The following is a 16,477-nucleotide window of genomic DNA, read 5'->3' on the forward strand; positions in this document are numbered from 1 at the left end:
ATTTTAAAAATTCTTCAAATTCATTAATTTCTTATTTAGTCTTTGTTAATGTTTCACTCAATTGTTTCTCTTCAATACTGGATACCTAATTCACTTAATTAAATTCTTAATTACAAGTATTTAATGCTACAGATTTTCCTCTAAGCACTGCTTCAGCAAGTAGTCTCATAGTCTCCAATGTTATGTTTTAATTTTTGCTGTTTTCTAATACTTCAGTTTCAAGAATTAATGATTATTCTTTAATTTTCAAGAGGTAAGGAAAGTTTCTTTTTCTACTTTTATTACAATTTCTGATGACAGTTTTCACAATTCTCATCAGAGAATATTATCTATTTCTATTTGGGAGAATTTATTGCCATTTTCTCTGAGATTTATCATGTAGCTAATTTTTGTGACTGCTGCATTGATACTGGAAAGTATATGTTTTCAGAGTATACAACCTGAAGTATACCTAAGAGTTATCATCAGTTCAGTTCAGCCGCTCAGTCATGTCTGACTCTTTGTGACCCTATGAATCACAGAACGCCAGGCCTCCCTGTCCATCACCAACTCCCGGAGTTTACCCAAACTCATGTCCATCAAGTTGGTGATGCCATCCAGCCATCTCATCCTCTGTTGTCCTCTTCTCCTCCCACCCCCAATCCCTCCCAGCATCAGGGTCTTTTCCAATGAGTCAGCTCTTCGCATGAGGTGGCCAAAGTATTGGAGCTTCAGCTTCAGCATCAGTCCTTCCAATGAACACCCAGGACTGATCTCCTTTAGGATGGACTGGTTGGATCTCCTTGCAGTCCAAGGGACTCTCAAGAGTCTTCACCAACACCACAGTTCAAAAGCATCAATTCTTTGGCACTCAGCTTTCTTCACAGTCCAACTCTCACATCCATAAATGACCACTGGAAAAACCATAGCCTTGACTAGAGTTATCATAATGACTATCACTTAGGCAGTCCACACCCTTTCTTGCTCTATTTTATCATCAGTAGTTAAGAGATAAGAATTAAAGTTTTATCTTATTCAGGCATTTCTATTCCTGTTTCCTGTACTTTGGATCTCTTCCATGAGTTTATTCATCACGTTAAACTGTATCATGTTACATCCTTTGTTATTATCAAGTGCCATTTTTATATAATGTTCTCTGTTTTGAATACAACCATACAGTTACGATTGCTTTCTCCTTCTCCTCTTCCTTCTCCCTCTCCCTCAGCTCCCTAGTCAGCTTGGCTGCTCTAACAAAATACCATAACCTGGGTGCACACAGTTCTGGAATCTGGAAGCCCAAGGTCAAGGTGCCAGCATGGTCAGTTTCTGGTGAGAGCTCTCTTCCTGACTCGCATACGGCTGCCTTCTCGCTGTGTCTCCATAAGGCAAAGAGAAAGCTCTGGTGTCTCTTCCTCTCCTTGTAAGAACACCAGTTCTCTCAGGTCAGGGTCCAACCTTGTGCCCTCATTTAACCTTAATCATCCCCTCATCGTCTCTCATGTATAATCACATGAAGAGGGTAGGGCTTCAATATGTGAGCTGGGGGCTGGATGGGCAGGACACAGTTCAGCCTGTAGCAATGTCTTATCCCAACTCTTTATATTCAACCTTTCTGAGCTTCACCATTTTAGGTGTATCTTATTATTACATCTTATCATTATCATTGTATTATTATAAATAATTGAACTTCACACTTCTTATAAATTTGAGAGCCTCTTCTAGTAGACGAGTTAGATCATCTATTGTTATGGTCATATGGTTGGTCAAAACGTGCTACTCAGAGTTTATGTTATGATTCCCTTCTCTTGCTTTTGATTTTCCTATGAAATCTGCTTCGTTATAACACCAGCTTGATTTCCCCCCCTTATAATAGTTTGATTTTTGCCTGAATGACAGAAGAGTTTTTCTTTGTCTTTGAGGATTCACAAATTTACCTAGATGAGTGTCAGTGTTGACCACTGTTTGGTCAGCCAAGCAGTGTTGACCCAGTTTTTCCTGGGCACAGTGTGTCCTTTTCATTTGTAGATTCAGGTCTTCTTTTATTTTCCAAAGCATTGTACTGAATACTATCTCCAGGTTAAGTCATAGAGGATACAAATAAGGTATATGTTGCAATTCTGTTGTCTTCCATATCTTTCATGGTTTCTTTAATCCATTTTAACTTGGTTAATCTCTGGTTTATTTTGCTTGCTTTTCTTAATCCTGTCTACCTCATCTTCACTAACATGAGTAGTGTTTATTCTCCTCTGTGTTTATTCCAATACGCATACATTTCCATATGGCTTTATTTTTCTCTTCTGCTTCCTTCCTGAGCCCTAGATCTTCTTGTTTCATCTCCTTCTGTGGCACCTCTGTATTTTCCCTGAGCTCTCAATTGCTCTGCTTTGAGCCTCTTCGTTGTTCCATTAAGTTCTATTAGTTTCTAACCATTTATTTAGTCCTGATTTCCAACATCTTGGTGGTCACTTGTTATTGTGAGGATTTTTTTTCTGCCATATATATCCCCTTTCCCCTCCCTCTATTGTCTTGTACTGTCTTTTATGGAGCCTGTTCTTGTTGCCTTTTTATTGCTCATCTCTAAATTATGTACATTCTTCTCAGACTTAAAAGATGATACCTGTTAGGGAGAAGATGACCTGTTCCAAGAATTCCCAGTGGTTTAGGGAGAAATTCATTGTGACAAGGATGTATGTGTGACTTCTTTTAGCTTTTACCTCTCTCCAGACTACAGATAGTGGCAGCTAAACAGAAGAACACAGTTCAGGCTCTCCTCTAACTTGTATTGTCAGGAGACAGACCGAAGATGGCATTTTCTACATGTTTTTATTTTTATTCAGCTCTGCTTCCTCCATTGCTCTGTGGGATGAAATAGGATCTAGAGACCCAGCCTCCACCCCACCTCATATGTAGATTCTCTTCCTGAGATTCCAAAGAAAGGATCATTGGTTCTGCCCTTCAGAGTGCCATCTACTTAAGAAAATAGTTTCCTGTCAGCTTAGTCTAAGTTCTATATCCTCAAACACCCACTCTGGGAGTCTTTCTGCATCCATGTTTGATTTTTACTGCATTGGCAGCACTTCTCGTACTTTATGTTTTGGGGTTTACTCTTTAAGTCTTCAAGTTTTATCAAAGATAAATTCGTGTTTCTATTCTCTTTTTTGCTAGCAAATTCTGAAGAGAAGTGTGAAAAAAATATCTTTAGCTTCTTGCCCTTTTAAACAGAAGCCCCAATATTTACAAAAGCTAAAACAAAATTCAAAGTAAACATAAAGAGCAACCTTAGAGGGGAAAAATGTCCTGGCAGGGGAATACATGACCAGTGTCTGAGCACTGGTCATGGAAGAGAGTGGAATAGTTTCTTCACCAGCATCTCGTGCCTCAGTAAGGGATTAGAAGACAAATAAGCAGACTATGCATATGCTGGGCCCTCCCTGTAAAACTTATTTCTCCCCAGACCCACTGCTTTCCCTCACCCTCTAAAATCCTCTGTGCACAAAATGTGGTCCATGGGCCAGCAGCAGCAGCATCACGGGAGAGTGGGTTAGAGATCCAGAATTGCAGGCCCTGATTCAGACCCCAGATCCAAACCAGGACTCTGCATTTGAAAAAGATTCTCAGGTGATTCATAGACACAGAAATTTGGGAAGCAGCACTGTAGATCTCAGCAGAAGCATCACTTTGCTACACATTCATGAACAATTCCTTTTCTTCTGAGCTCTCACTCTGTAATTATACATTTGCTGGGGTAATTTTTTCTGTTCATCTATGCTTCCCCAGTAGTGCCAGACTCCATGAATCTCCCACAACAATACAATAAATATTTGCTGAATGAGTAAATGAGCATGCAAAATACATTTGTGTCTCAGAGCATTTTTTAATGCCAGTTGGTACCTTCTCCCACCAGCAGCCTTGCTGCATCTATTCATGCCTGTCTCAGCCTGGAACTCCTTAACCCAACCCTCTGACTGGCCCAACTTCAATCCCAGGCATGGGTTTGGAGAAAACCCTGCCAGAAAAAGTGAGTGAGGAAATAAAGGAATAAAAGGCATCCCTAAAAAATTCAAGAATCTCATTCAGAGCACAGTTTCCCAACATCTTGCTGTGTGTGCTCAGTCATGTCTGACTCTTTTCAACCCTATGGACTGTAGCCACCAAGCTCATCTGTCCGTGAAATTTTCCAGGCAGAATGACTGGGGTGGGTTGCCATTTCCTGCTCCGGGGATTTTACCCAACCTGGGGATCGCACCCACCTCCTGCGTGTCCTGCATTAGCAGGCAGATTCTTTACCCCAGCACCACCTGGGAAGTCCAGCATCCCTAACACCTTGCATGTTCAGTCACTCAGTCATGTCCAACACTTTGAGACCCCCTCAACTGTAGCCCACCAGGCTCCTCTGCCAAGGGATTCTCCAGGCGAGAATCCTCAAGTGGGTTGCTATACCCTCCTCCTTGGGATCTTCCCAACCCAAGGACTAAACCCATGTTTCTTATGTCTCCTGCATTGGCAGGTGGGTTCTTTAACACTAGCACCACCTGTGAAGCCTCCTAACATCTCACTTATGTATAAATGGTACAAACAGATCCTGTTACCTGCATGTTATTTTGCAAAATTCAATCTTAATCCCTATGTAGGAAGGGAAGGTATCTCTCACGCAGACACCCAGCACCACCAACTCCAGTTCAGGGAGGGTTTTGCAGGAAGCAAGTCCCAGTGAGGGAGGGCAGGAGGCTAGAACAGGAGTGGGAAGAACCTGATTGACTTTTCCTGCTCCTCACATTGAACTCCAGCAGTGGAATTTTTCTTGTCGACTACCCTCACCAGGTGTTGCTGAAATTGCCATCCTCAGGTTCACGGGGCTATTTCGACAAGCAAGGAGTGAAAGGTGATGGCTTTCAACTAGTTTCCCTACTTGGATGATTAAACCTTCACTAAATATAGTAGGTTTAAAATGAATGTTCACAACATTGAAAAGGAACATGCTAATTCTAAAAATATAGACTCCCTGGCGGTGAAAGTTCTCTCAAGCAGAGCGGACACTGAAGCAAAACAATGATTTCATCCCTCCTGCCCACCACCCCCTACCCAGAGAGCCAATTTTCTTCCAAAAGGAGGGTCACCACATGGCAAGGGAGAGAGCCAGGACTGTTACCAGACACTCCATGAAACTCTCAAAAAATTAATGGTAGAAAATAAAGGGAGGAAAGGTTATAAGTCTGAATTGCTCTGTTTGTGGGATCCCACTTAGCACCAATCAAACCAACCAGCACTTGTAATTATATTCAATATATGCAAAGCTCCAGTTCACAGTGGGAGGAGTTTTCATTAGGTTGCCTTGTGTTGTGGTCCATAAAGCATTTTGTCAAAAAGGAGAAACATTCGAATGAGAGTATAAACTTTCTAAGAAGCCACTTTCCTGAAAGATTATAATCACAAGTGACCTTGACTCTCCATGGCTTTAAAAAGCAATTATACCAGGAGCTCAAAGAAGGCTTCTCTTGGGTTATAAAATCACCCTTTGCAACTCACTTGGTATAATAACAAATGGTCAACAAATCAAAGCGTTGTCTTCACTTGGTGTCTCTAGTTCTTGGCCTGGGTTCTCTTTTAAACCTACTGTAACCAGAGAAAAAGTTTGCATCAAGGTTACGATGTCCCTCATGTTGCTCAATCCCACGGTCACTCCCCAGCCATGTCAACAGAATGTGACACAATTGATCACTCCTTTCTTGAAAATCTTCACCTTTCAATCATTTGGCATTCAGCCTACCATTCCCTCTCAGTATGGGCAACTTATCTGAACAGAAACTCAGATTTTGCTTATGTGTGACCTCATAGCCAACACCTATGCATTCTATTCTTAAAAGGCTTGAATTTTCTGTTACCTTTAGAGAAAAACTGTGTATGTGGCTATGACAGAATAACAACCACTTTTCTCCCAAAATTCTATGTGGCTCTTCAGCCCTTAATGGGCTTCCCTGGTGTCTCAGACAGTAAAGAATCTGCCTGCAAGGTAGGAGACGCAGGTTCGATCCCTGGGTTGGGAAGATCCCCTGGAGGAGGGCATGGCAGCACACTCCAGTATTCCTGCCTGAGAATATCATGCACAGAGGAGCCTGGCGGGCTACAGTCCATGGAGTTGCAAAGAGTTGGCTGTGACTGAGCAACTAAGAGCATGCACACGCACATGCACGCATGCGCACACACACACACACACACACACACACGCAGCCTTTTATACAGGCAAGGTCTCTTTCCCTTTGTTTTTTAAAAGCAGTAATTAATCCTGAGATGTGGGTTGCTATTATATTCTATGGAGCATTTTCACTTACTTTTATTTTTTTCACAAGAAAAAAAAATTATCTAACTCATGACTTCTGAAGAACAAGAGAAAATTGTGGCCACGTAAAAGGAGTCATTATTCAAGCCTCCAAGGCTCTTTGATTGGTCCAGATATCATAGCAACCCCTCCCTGATCTCCTGGAGCATCCTCCCCTCTCCAGCACTCCACACCCATGCAAACACCAGATGGCAGTTTTTAGATAAGCTTCTCTATCTTCTGGTGAAAAGTTGTCTTGTAACAAAGAATACATTCTACAGCTGTTCAAACTCCCATTTTTGGCCCTTAACTGATTCATCCTTAGTGAATATGCAAATCTATGGACTGGAGACAAATATACATCAATCATACCTGCAGTTCAGTGTAGGACAAAGGCTACCTGGTATCATATTAATATGTGACTGCTCCTGAGTTTTGAAAATTTGGGGACTTGAACAAGGACCTCAAGTTTTAGAGGAGGGAGTGAAGGCCCAGAAAGGTAAATGATTTGCCCAAGGATGTCCAAGGACATGAGGTTCTTCCTGCCTTCATCTCTAGGTTGATAAGGTTCTGCTTTTTGCTGAGGAATGCATTGCACAAGGCCCCCTGCTATACTTCTTTTGGTCTCTTGCTGTTAGGAATGACACCAAGACACTATTTCTAGATAATTCTTGAACACTGTAGTCTCTGTTTTACATCTGGCCCATTGCATTTCTCTCATTAGCTCTACTCCTGCCTAGACTTCTATCAAAAGGAATCTGTTCATTAACAAACCTTTCAGAGAAACATCTCTTTGCCATTTTTAGAAGTTTAATCTAAAGGAGGGAGGAAAAGATTTGAGATAGTGGCTTGAAGAATAGTGTGGGTTATTGAATTTATTTTTTCTAGTTGAAGATAATTAGAGGATTATTGCCTACCATCTCCCTTGGAAAGACTGACATTCATTTGTTTCTCTAGCACAGAGCACATTAACTCTCAACCAATATCATTTGATTCTAGGTTAGAACTACAGATCTGATTTTCTCCAAGGGAGCCTTCAAGATTTCTGATTTCCTTTTCTTCCTAGGATAATTTACATTTTTTCTTTGAGTTACAATCTTCTTTTTTTCCCTAAGTAATAATATGTTAGCAAATTCTATGAGCTTCAGAATATCAACCTCATCTGTACCTAAGCCTCCAGATTTTCATAATAAACAATCTTGCTGATGCCTCATGTACTAAAGACTACATTTTATATGATTTTAGGTTTATATAATGGGGAAACTGACATTGCAGGACAGAAATAAGATTTCTATCCATCCCCTTCTGTTTCCTTGGGCCTAAACATGCACCTTCTTCTCCATCAAACATGACTAAAGACTTATTATTCTGCACTACTTTCTGGGCTAGACCTCCCAGCCCCAGCCCCAGCCACATCCATGATACAAACCTTTTACTGATGTCATCAATACTTTATAAATTTAATGTATAAGCTCTGCTTCCTCAAGAGCAGATATCACATATTTTTCTTCATATGTGTAGTACCTAGCAGGTAATACCTACCAGACTAACAAAGTAGTCTCTAGTTTTAAATTGTTGACATTCCTCAACCCTTTACAGAATTTCATCTTCTGGTCCAAGAGGGAACATGAAATGGTCTTGCCTTGGCTATATGTGGAGAGCAGATCAAGGAAGAAGGCAGGACCTACTGCTTATGCTTTTGAAACAAATGTTATGGGTACAGGTTTTGTTCTACAACCCCCAGGTCCATGAAATGTCATACTTCTTTACTTTTCCAAATTCTCACTGGATGACCCTTTCCCATGAGGTTTGTGAAATCCAATCTCAATCATTTTCAGACCACCAGGTATCCCACCCAGCAATATAAGAACACTGGGGCTTTTGAAACCCATTTTGGGAAGAGTCTCTGGTCTGGTCCTCTGTCTATCTTGGTTGCAGAATCTTGAAGTATGTTGTCTTACCCAACTGGCTCATTTCGTGATGGGTGACTGTTATTCACAGGATCCACCCCACAAGTCTTTGCCCTGACTTTGAAAGACAGTGTCTCTCATGACCACCAGGAGTCTCAGCATTCCAACATCTTCTGTGGTTCAACCTCCCCCTTCAGCTTCCCAGTGTTGCCTCAGGGACAGTCTGGTGCACCAGGCCCAGGAAAAGAGGTCAGTGCAGCAAAAGCCTCTGAACTCTCTCCTGGAGCAAGCGGAACTCAGATGTCCACACAGAAGCCTCCCTCCAGCTACGCTCAATCAACTAGTAGGGATGGAGAATAAGGACAGAAGACGAACAAACATTACCAAAACGGTTATTGTCTCAGTCATTTCATACCGCCACAGAGTAAGGTCTTTGCACTGCTTATCACATTCATGCTTAAATATCTGACAAATGCAACTATGAAATTATTTCAGAAGAAATGTAGGAAGGGCTTGTTGTTGTTGTTGTTGTTGTTGTTTTCCTTTTTAAAGAACAGGGGGCAAGTAATGAGAGAGATGTGGGGCCAGGAAAATTCTATTTCAGAATCATGAAAAGCTGATCTGCTTCTCCCACTTCACAGTTCTCAAAATAGCATAAACTATCCTCTTTTTTAAAACAGGAAAAGGCCATGTTCACAATAAGCTCATTTCATTTCCTCCTGTTTTAGCTTTTGTTACACTGTTGACCTGTCCTCCAATCCAGCATAATCAAAGCAGATTGGATAATTTTACCTATCCTTGAACGTCTTCCTGCATGACATTTCAAGATTTTAGAAATAAATTACTCTGAGAGTTAGACTTGCAAGGAAACTCTGGTTGTTTCAAGAGGTCTTCACCTTTGCATGTAAATCCTTTAAACTGCCAATTGCGCTGCTGCCATCTTCAAATGACCATAGCTCATTTTTAATCTACAAGATTATATAACTTGGGAATTTTTAAGCATAAATTACTTAAAGCACATTCTTAACCTCTAAAATTAAATGGGTTTTTTATATTGTATTTACTTTTTCACGGAGCCAAAAAGAGAGTGAGCAAATCTGACACTTTTAAGAGATGTGTTTGTTCTGTGCTCTGAATCCAATTCAAATGTTAAAGTTCCGGAGAAAATGCTTAAAAGGAAGTGGTTACAATGTGTATTTATACCACAGATAGTGACATTTAGAACATATGCATTATTTAATAAATAATGTATTAATTGCTAGAATTTAATTACTTGATGAACTTTCAACTAGTCAACTATTTTTAAAATTTCCCAGTAGTTATTTAAAAGGTGAGAAAAGAGTTGTGGGGTATTACATTGTGTTCATTTTTTACTATATTCCCCCTTCACAAGCGTAATGTTAGCTCTTTGTTCATCAGAGGTAAATTGAGGCAGAAAGCAGACAAGGCCTATGAGATTTCCTGGAAGTGATTTCTGAGATGGGCAGGGGGAGGGAGTGTAAGAACTAAGCCATTAAAGCTAAGAAAATGAACCAAGGCCATTCAAGTGTCTGAAAAAAAATGAAAAAGGAAAATAATTTCTTACTTAGCCTCCAGAGCCCTAGAAGAAAAAAATATTCCCCCAGATTAGAGGGGAACAGAAACTGGAGAGGGGGCTGTCCTGAAAAAGAGGTGTCCTGAATGACAAGTCTCCAGAAAAAGAGGAGGTGCTTCCAGCATCCTGCAGTGTTTCTGGATTCCCCCCACCCCACCCCCTCACTTCAGAGAAGAAACTGTAATGACACAGTCCTCCAAGTTCATGTACAACGTGAACACAGTGGGATGACCCACTGGAAGTAAACATGCCCTGCAGACAGGTACCAGGAATGCTTCAAGAGCAACCCAGGAAGCCCAAGGACCCAGGACCTCCTGGGAGCACGGTCGCTCTGAAACAACTGTGCAGGAGCAGAAGAGTCACCTTCAACATGAAGCTTCCCTAGAGCCTGGCCTCAAAGTACAAAATGAGAGAAAAGGCAGACCCAGGCCTGACTGAGACTGCTTCCTTTATGCTGGCAGAATGGTGGCCGATTAAAAAAATTAGGATGGAGTATAAGAAAATCACTGATATTAGTGGACTGAGATTAATACCCACTATGAGGCAAGTGTTTAATCTTCATAGTATGCTTTTCAACTAATCAGACAGATATTTATGTTCTCCACTGCATTGAGCTTATCTAGTTTATTGTATTATGAAACCAATGGCTTGTGAGGATGCTTAAAACCTACGAATGTTTACACAATCACAGTGTCCCTATTTGGAGGTCAGGAGGAAAAGTCTATCTGCAAAGTGCATTTAATAACACTGACATATCAAAATCAAAAAAGAGCAGGTTAGTGATGACAGAACTGAATGAAGTTCTATTTTTTAATGAATCCTGTGGTCCTCAGAAAACAATCTAACCGCAATACCATAAGACATTAAAATGGCCAAAATAAGTACTACTTAACTATTCAGCGTCAGAAAATCCAGAGACACTTGCTGTCTCAAATTTATTATAGCCAATCAGCTGATATTGCTAAAAAAAAAAATCACAAAAATTCAGCAGTTGGGTTGTTGAATTTTCTACATCAGTTGAACTCACAGTTTCATCGAGTTTCTGATGTAAAAGTGAGGGCACTGATTTGGAAAGAATGAAGACCTAAAATGTGGACTGAGGACACCTGGTTGTAGTGAAATGAAATTGACAATCCTCAAACCCCAAGTTGACCAGAGTCTTTCTTACCAGTGGAAGTAGCTTGCCTTCTTTTGTTTGAGGACACTAGCCTTTCTTTGATTGAAAAGTCTGTGATAACATCATCTGGAGAAGATGATTTGAAAAAGAATGATCCCTCTCTTCAAGACCTACCACAATTACAACTACCTCTTGTGGCCACTAGATCCATAACCCAGGGCTAATTCTCAGCATGCTCCAGGGAGCTGGGCACACACTATAACGCTGAAGAAAACAGCTCACTCTCCATAAGAACTACAAGATTTTGCTAAATGTATGGGCATAAACCTGGAGAATACATGTGGAAATAGATATAAGGGTGTTAGAACAAAGAAGATGGAATATAATTAGACTGAGCCAAATTCATTGATATGGGTATATTTAATAGCAGTTTTGGATTTCATATGCAGCTTGTGCAGCGAGAAGCAGCTATAACACTTTGTGTGGCTGGTTGCCTGAAACCTGATCGCAAGAGTGGTCTACAAAAGCTAAGGGAAACATTAGTGTTGGAGATTAACTACGTATGAACTGTACACCTACCTCCCAGTTATATTCCCCAAGAAGACCCAGAATATACTCCCTTCATTAAGTCACTGATAAATATATAATTATGTGGAGCACCTGTATCCTTGAGAAGCTCTGTATATAGATGCAAACTATTACATATAGAATGGATAAGCAATAAGGCTCTACTGTATAGCACAAGGAACTATATCCAATATCCTATAATAAACCACAATGAAAAAGAATATGTATACATATATGTATGCATAACTGAATCACCTTGCTTATAGCAGAAATTAACACATTATAAGTCAATTATACTTCAATAAAATATATTTTTTTAAAAATAGTTATGATCCAGAAATCACACTCCTAAGAATATATCCAGAAAAGATGAAAGCTCTAAATTCTAAAAGATACATGTACCCAATGCTCATAGCAGCGCTATTCACAATAGCTGAGACATGGTAACAATCTAAATGCCCATCAACAGACTAATGGATGAAGAAGATGTGGTATATACATACAATAGAATATTACTCAGTCATGAATAGATGAAATAATGCCATTTGCAGCAACATGGATGGACCTAGAGATTATCATACTGAGTGAAGTAAGTCAGACAGAGAAAGACATATGATATCCCTTATAGGTGGAATCTGAAAACAATAACAAAACAGAACGTATTTTGCAAAATAGAAATGGATTCACAGACATAGAAAACAAATTTGTGTTTGCCAGAGGAGGAAGATGAGGGGAAGGATAAATTAGGAATCTGGGATTAACAGACACTTGTTACTATATACAAAATAGATAAACAAAATCCTACTCTGTAGTACAGGGAACTATATTCAACATCTTGTAATCTACAATAGAAAAGAATCTGAAAAAGAATATATATTATATATAGAATATCCACCAAGGGACATAAAATGGCTCCATTAAATCATAGGATGAGAATATCATCAGGCCATTTTGTACTCCTTTTGCCACTGAATCAAAATACAGAAAAAAGGGTAACTCTGTTGGCTGGTGTGATTGATTCTGGTTACCAGGGTGAATTTAGGGTGCTACTACACAATGGAGGCAAGGGCTATGGAATGCAGGGATCTTCTGGGGGCACCAATAGTAAAGGTTACTGAGGAAACTATAGGAATCAAAACTTTTTAAAGTGAGGATTATTGAGAACTCAGATTCTTGGAAATGAAGGTCTGGATCACTCCACCAGGTATAGAACCATGACCATCTAAGGACCATGGGTATGTGGAATAGACAGTAGAAAAAGGAGAAAGCCATACATTTTAACTCCAGCCTATCAATTACAGAAATGAGAACGAACTGCAACAGTTTTACAAGTTTTTTGTACTTTATGTGTATGAGTGTATTTGTATGTTAACCATTTGTATATTTAACCATTTTCTTTTTTTCTTTATTCCCTTCATTATTTTACATATAAATTGTTGAATGTAAATGCTTCAATTTAGCTTTTAGGTAAGAGAGTGCTTAAGGGAACTGTGAGTAAATTTGAAGAGTAAGTAACATCACCAGTGGAGAATATAAATGACTGTTGAAACTGTGTATCTCCTCACTGGAGGTAGAAGTGAGAAATTCTGCACTTCTATGGAAAACAGAGTAGACTTCGTGTTGACAAAGTTCAAATATGCCTAAAAGGATGCATGTGGAAGTCAGCAGCCAAAGGAGGTGACTGCTAGTTTTTGGCTTATAGCCTCTCAACTCTAAATCCACCTGTGTTGCCCTAATCTGGGCTTCCCTGCTGGCTCAGATGGCAAAGAATCCATCTGCAATGTGGGAGACCTGGGTTTGATTCCTGGGTTGGGGAGATCCCCTGGAGAAGAGAATGGCTACCCACTCTAGTATCCTGCCCTGGAGAATTTCATGGATAATTAGCAAAAAGTCAGACTCAACTGAGCGACTTTCACTTTCTTTCACTTTTTGCCCTAATCTGGACTTGGTAAACACGTCTCTCTCTTGCCATCTGGCGCTATGTCGTGTTTTGTTGGTAGGGTGCAGGAGGGATATTGCAAAGTATAGCAGAGGAAGGCACGTTCCTTCTTGATTCCTCCTGGTCCTTCTTGCTCCTGTGGCTTGCCATCTGTGGTGTGTGGACGATCCCCCGCAGTGGCATCACTGTCCAACAGGTGCTTCCAACTGAGTTTCCCGGTGAACAGGCAGCTTGCTTACCAACAGTATGTGGAAGACTCAGTGGCACCCGCCTTCCCATAGGTTTTGCCAGATCCTAGTAGGGCTTTCCTGGCTCACTGCTTGCCAGCCCTGGCGAATGGCAGCTCACAAAACTTCACCATCCGGTGGACAACAATCTCTCTCTTTCCAACAAGGTCTGGATCTCAGCCCTGAGAGGAGGGTAACCCTTTCCCAAATTTATTCCTCCCTTGAGAATTCTTCCTCACCCTAGAAGGCATAACTGCTCCCTATGCTTTCTATTCCTGTGTTCTTTAGCATTTAACTTACCCCTTTGCACTTACTTCCCTGGTGGCTCAAATAGTACGGAATCCGCCTGCAATGTGGGAGACCTGGGTTCCATTCCTAGGTTGGGAAGATACCCTGGAGAAGGGAACGGTTACCCACTCCAGTATTCTGTCCTGGAGAATTCCATGGACTGTATAGTCCATGGGGTCGGTCACAAAGAGTCAGACACAACTGAGCAACTTTCACTTTTGTAGTTAATTATCTTTTACTACATTATTTAATACGAAATTTTCCCTATTCAAATTACGAGTGTAATTTCTGTCTCTTCACTAGACACTGACATAATTCCCTTCAGGAAGGAATCCACTTCAGAAAAGTTCTAAGTTTTCCCACAAATGAATTGATAGTATTTCCAAAATTTTTGTTCAGTCTCTCAGCCATGTCCAACTCTTTCCAACCCCATGGACTGTAGCACACCAGGCTTTCCTGTCCTTTACTATCTCCCAGAGCTTGCTCAAACTCATGTCCATTGAGTCGGTGATGCCATCCAACCATCTCATCCTCAATCATCCCCTTCTCCTCCTGTCTTCAATCTTTCCCAGCATCAAGGTCTTTTCTAATGAGTAGGCTCTTCGCATCAGGTGGCCAAAGTATTGGAGCTTCAGTTTCAGGATCAGTCCTTCCAGTGAATATTCAGGGTTGATTTCCAAAATTACAGCACCTAGGACCTCTCACCTAGGGGATAATCAATAACTGAACATTTGCCAGTTAAAATTGTAAAATTTGCCTTTTCCAAGATGGGGAGAAATTGGAAGCTTCATATACTGCTGGTGAGATTGTAAAATAGCACAGTCACTTTGGAAAACGGTCTGGCAGTTTCTCAAAATGTTAAAAAAGTTACCATGTGATCCAGAAATTCCACTTTTAGGTATATTCCCAAGAGAAATGAAAACATATGCCACCCAAAAACTTATCTACAAACGTTCATAGCAATATTATTCATACTAGCCAAAAAAGTAGAAAACACCCAGATATTCATCAACTGATGAATGTATAAATAAAACATGGTTTATGCATACAACAGAACATTATTTAGACATAGAAGGCAATGACGTATTTACATATGTCATAACACGACTGAAACTTGAAAGTGTTATGCTAAGTGAGAGAAACCAGAGCCAGTCATAAAATACCACATTTTGTATGATTTCATTTGTGTGAGATGTCTAGAACAGACAAATCTATACAGACAGAAAATTCATTACTCAGGTTGGGGAGTGGATGGGCAGGAATGGAGAGTGATTGCTAATGGATATGGAATTTCTTTTGGGGGGGTGATGAAAATGTTCTAAAATTATATTGTGGGGCTATTTGTTCAATTCTGTGAATATGCTTAAAAAGGTGAACTGTAAAATTTAAATATATGTGAGTTACTTCATGAATCTCTGTGTGAAAATTTGCTTTTTAAGTGGCTTTCATTCTGTAGCTCCACTTCATGAAATGTATCAAAGTGCAGCTGAAACAGAAGGAATTAACACAATCACAAAAATCTCTATTTTAAAGGATATATCTGGATACTTGTTTCATTTTATTTGCTTTTAATAAAAATGGTTTTGAGAAACATCTGAGAGAACAATGGATGACTTTTTCTCAGCTGTTTTATAATAGGCTAACTGTTTCATCAGAGGGCCTGAAGGGTATGCTTTATGACTGTGATATCATGTGTAATGATTCTGAATTCATGTTGCAACCCAGCTCATGAAAGGTAATAAGCAGGAAATGTGATGGGAAAGGCCACAGGGTGTCCTTCTGGCTCTACTCTACAAATAAAGGCCAGCGTGTCAGAAGGCACCTCCACCACCCTGGGCCTCCCTTCTCATCTGTTATAAAAATGCGCGAGTTGAAAGAGATGGTCTCTGAGGGTCTTTGTGTTTCTGACATTCTGGATGTGTGAGATGATCATGTAGTTGTTAATTAATATTCATATATCAAGGATGGGAGGCAAAGGCAAATCTGGGTGAAATCTAAGCAAATTTGGCAGTGGAAATAAATTTTTGATGTTGAATGCTGAAATGTAATGGCCTAAATGACCATCAGATATGCCTGGGAGCATAGACTCTCCAAGGTCATCAATGCTACTATTCTTTAGGGAATCAGTCAAATAGCACGCTAGAGACTAGATGGGAATTAAAACTAACCTGACTCTTCAGAACGAAAACCTTTGAAGGAGGGTACAAAATTAATTATTATAGTTAGATGCTGTATTTATTTGTTATTTTCCCTAGGAAAATTGACTTTTTTTAATGCAGGCTTCTGTGGTTATTGCTGGTGGGAAAAAAATGGCCAATTTTGAAATAATTAAATCCTCTATATAGGTTTCTTTCATATAACTCACCTATTCTTTTGCTCTTTGAGGATCTTGCAAAGCAATGCACCTTAGGAAAAATACAGGGGAACACAATTCTTTTTTTCTCATCTTTCTTTTTGTGTGCAATAAAAGAGTACCCACAGGAACTTTCCATCATAGCTCCAAATGTATGAGCTAAATCTAATTGCCACTTACATTAGCT

This window comes from Muntiacus reevesi, chromosome 14 (assembly GCF_963930625.1).
Source record: "Muntiacus reevesi chromosome 14, mMunRee1.1, whole genome shotgun sequence".
Lineage (NCBI taxonomy): Eukaryota > Metazoa > Chordata > Mammalia > Artiodactyla > Cervidae > Muntiacus > Muntiacus reevesi.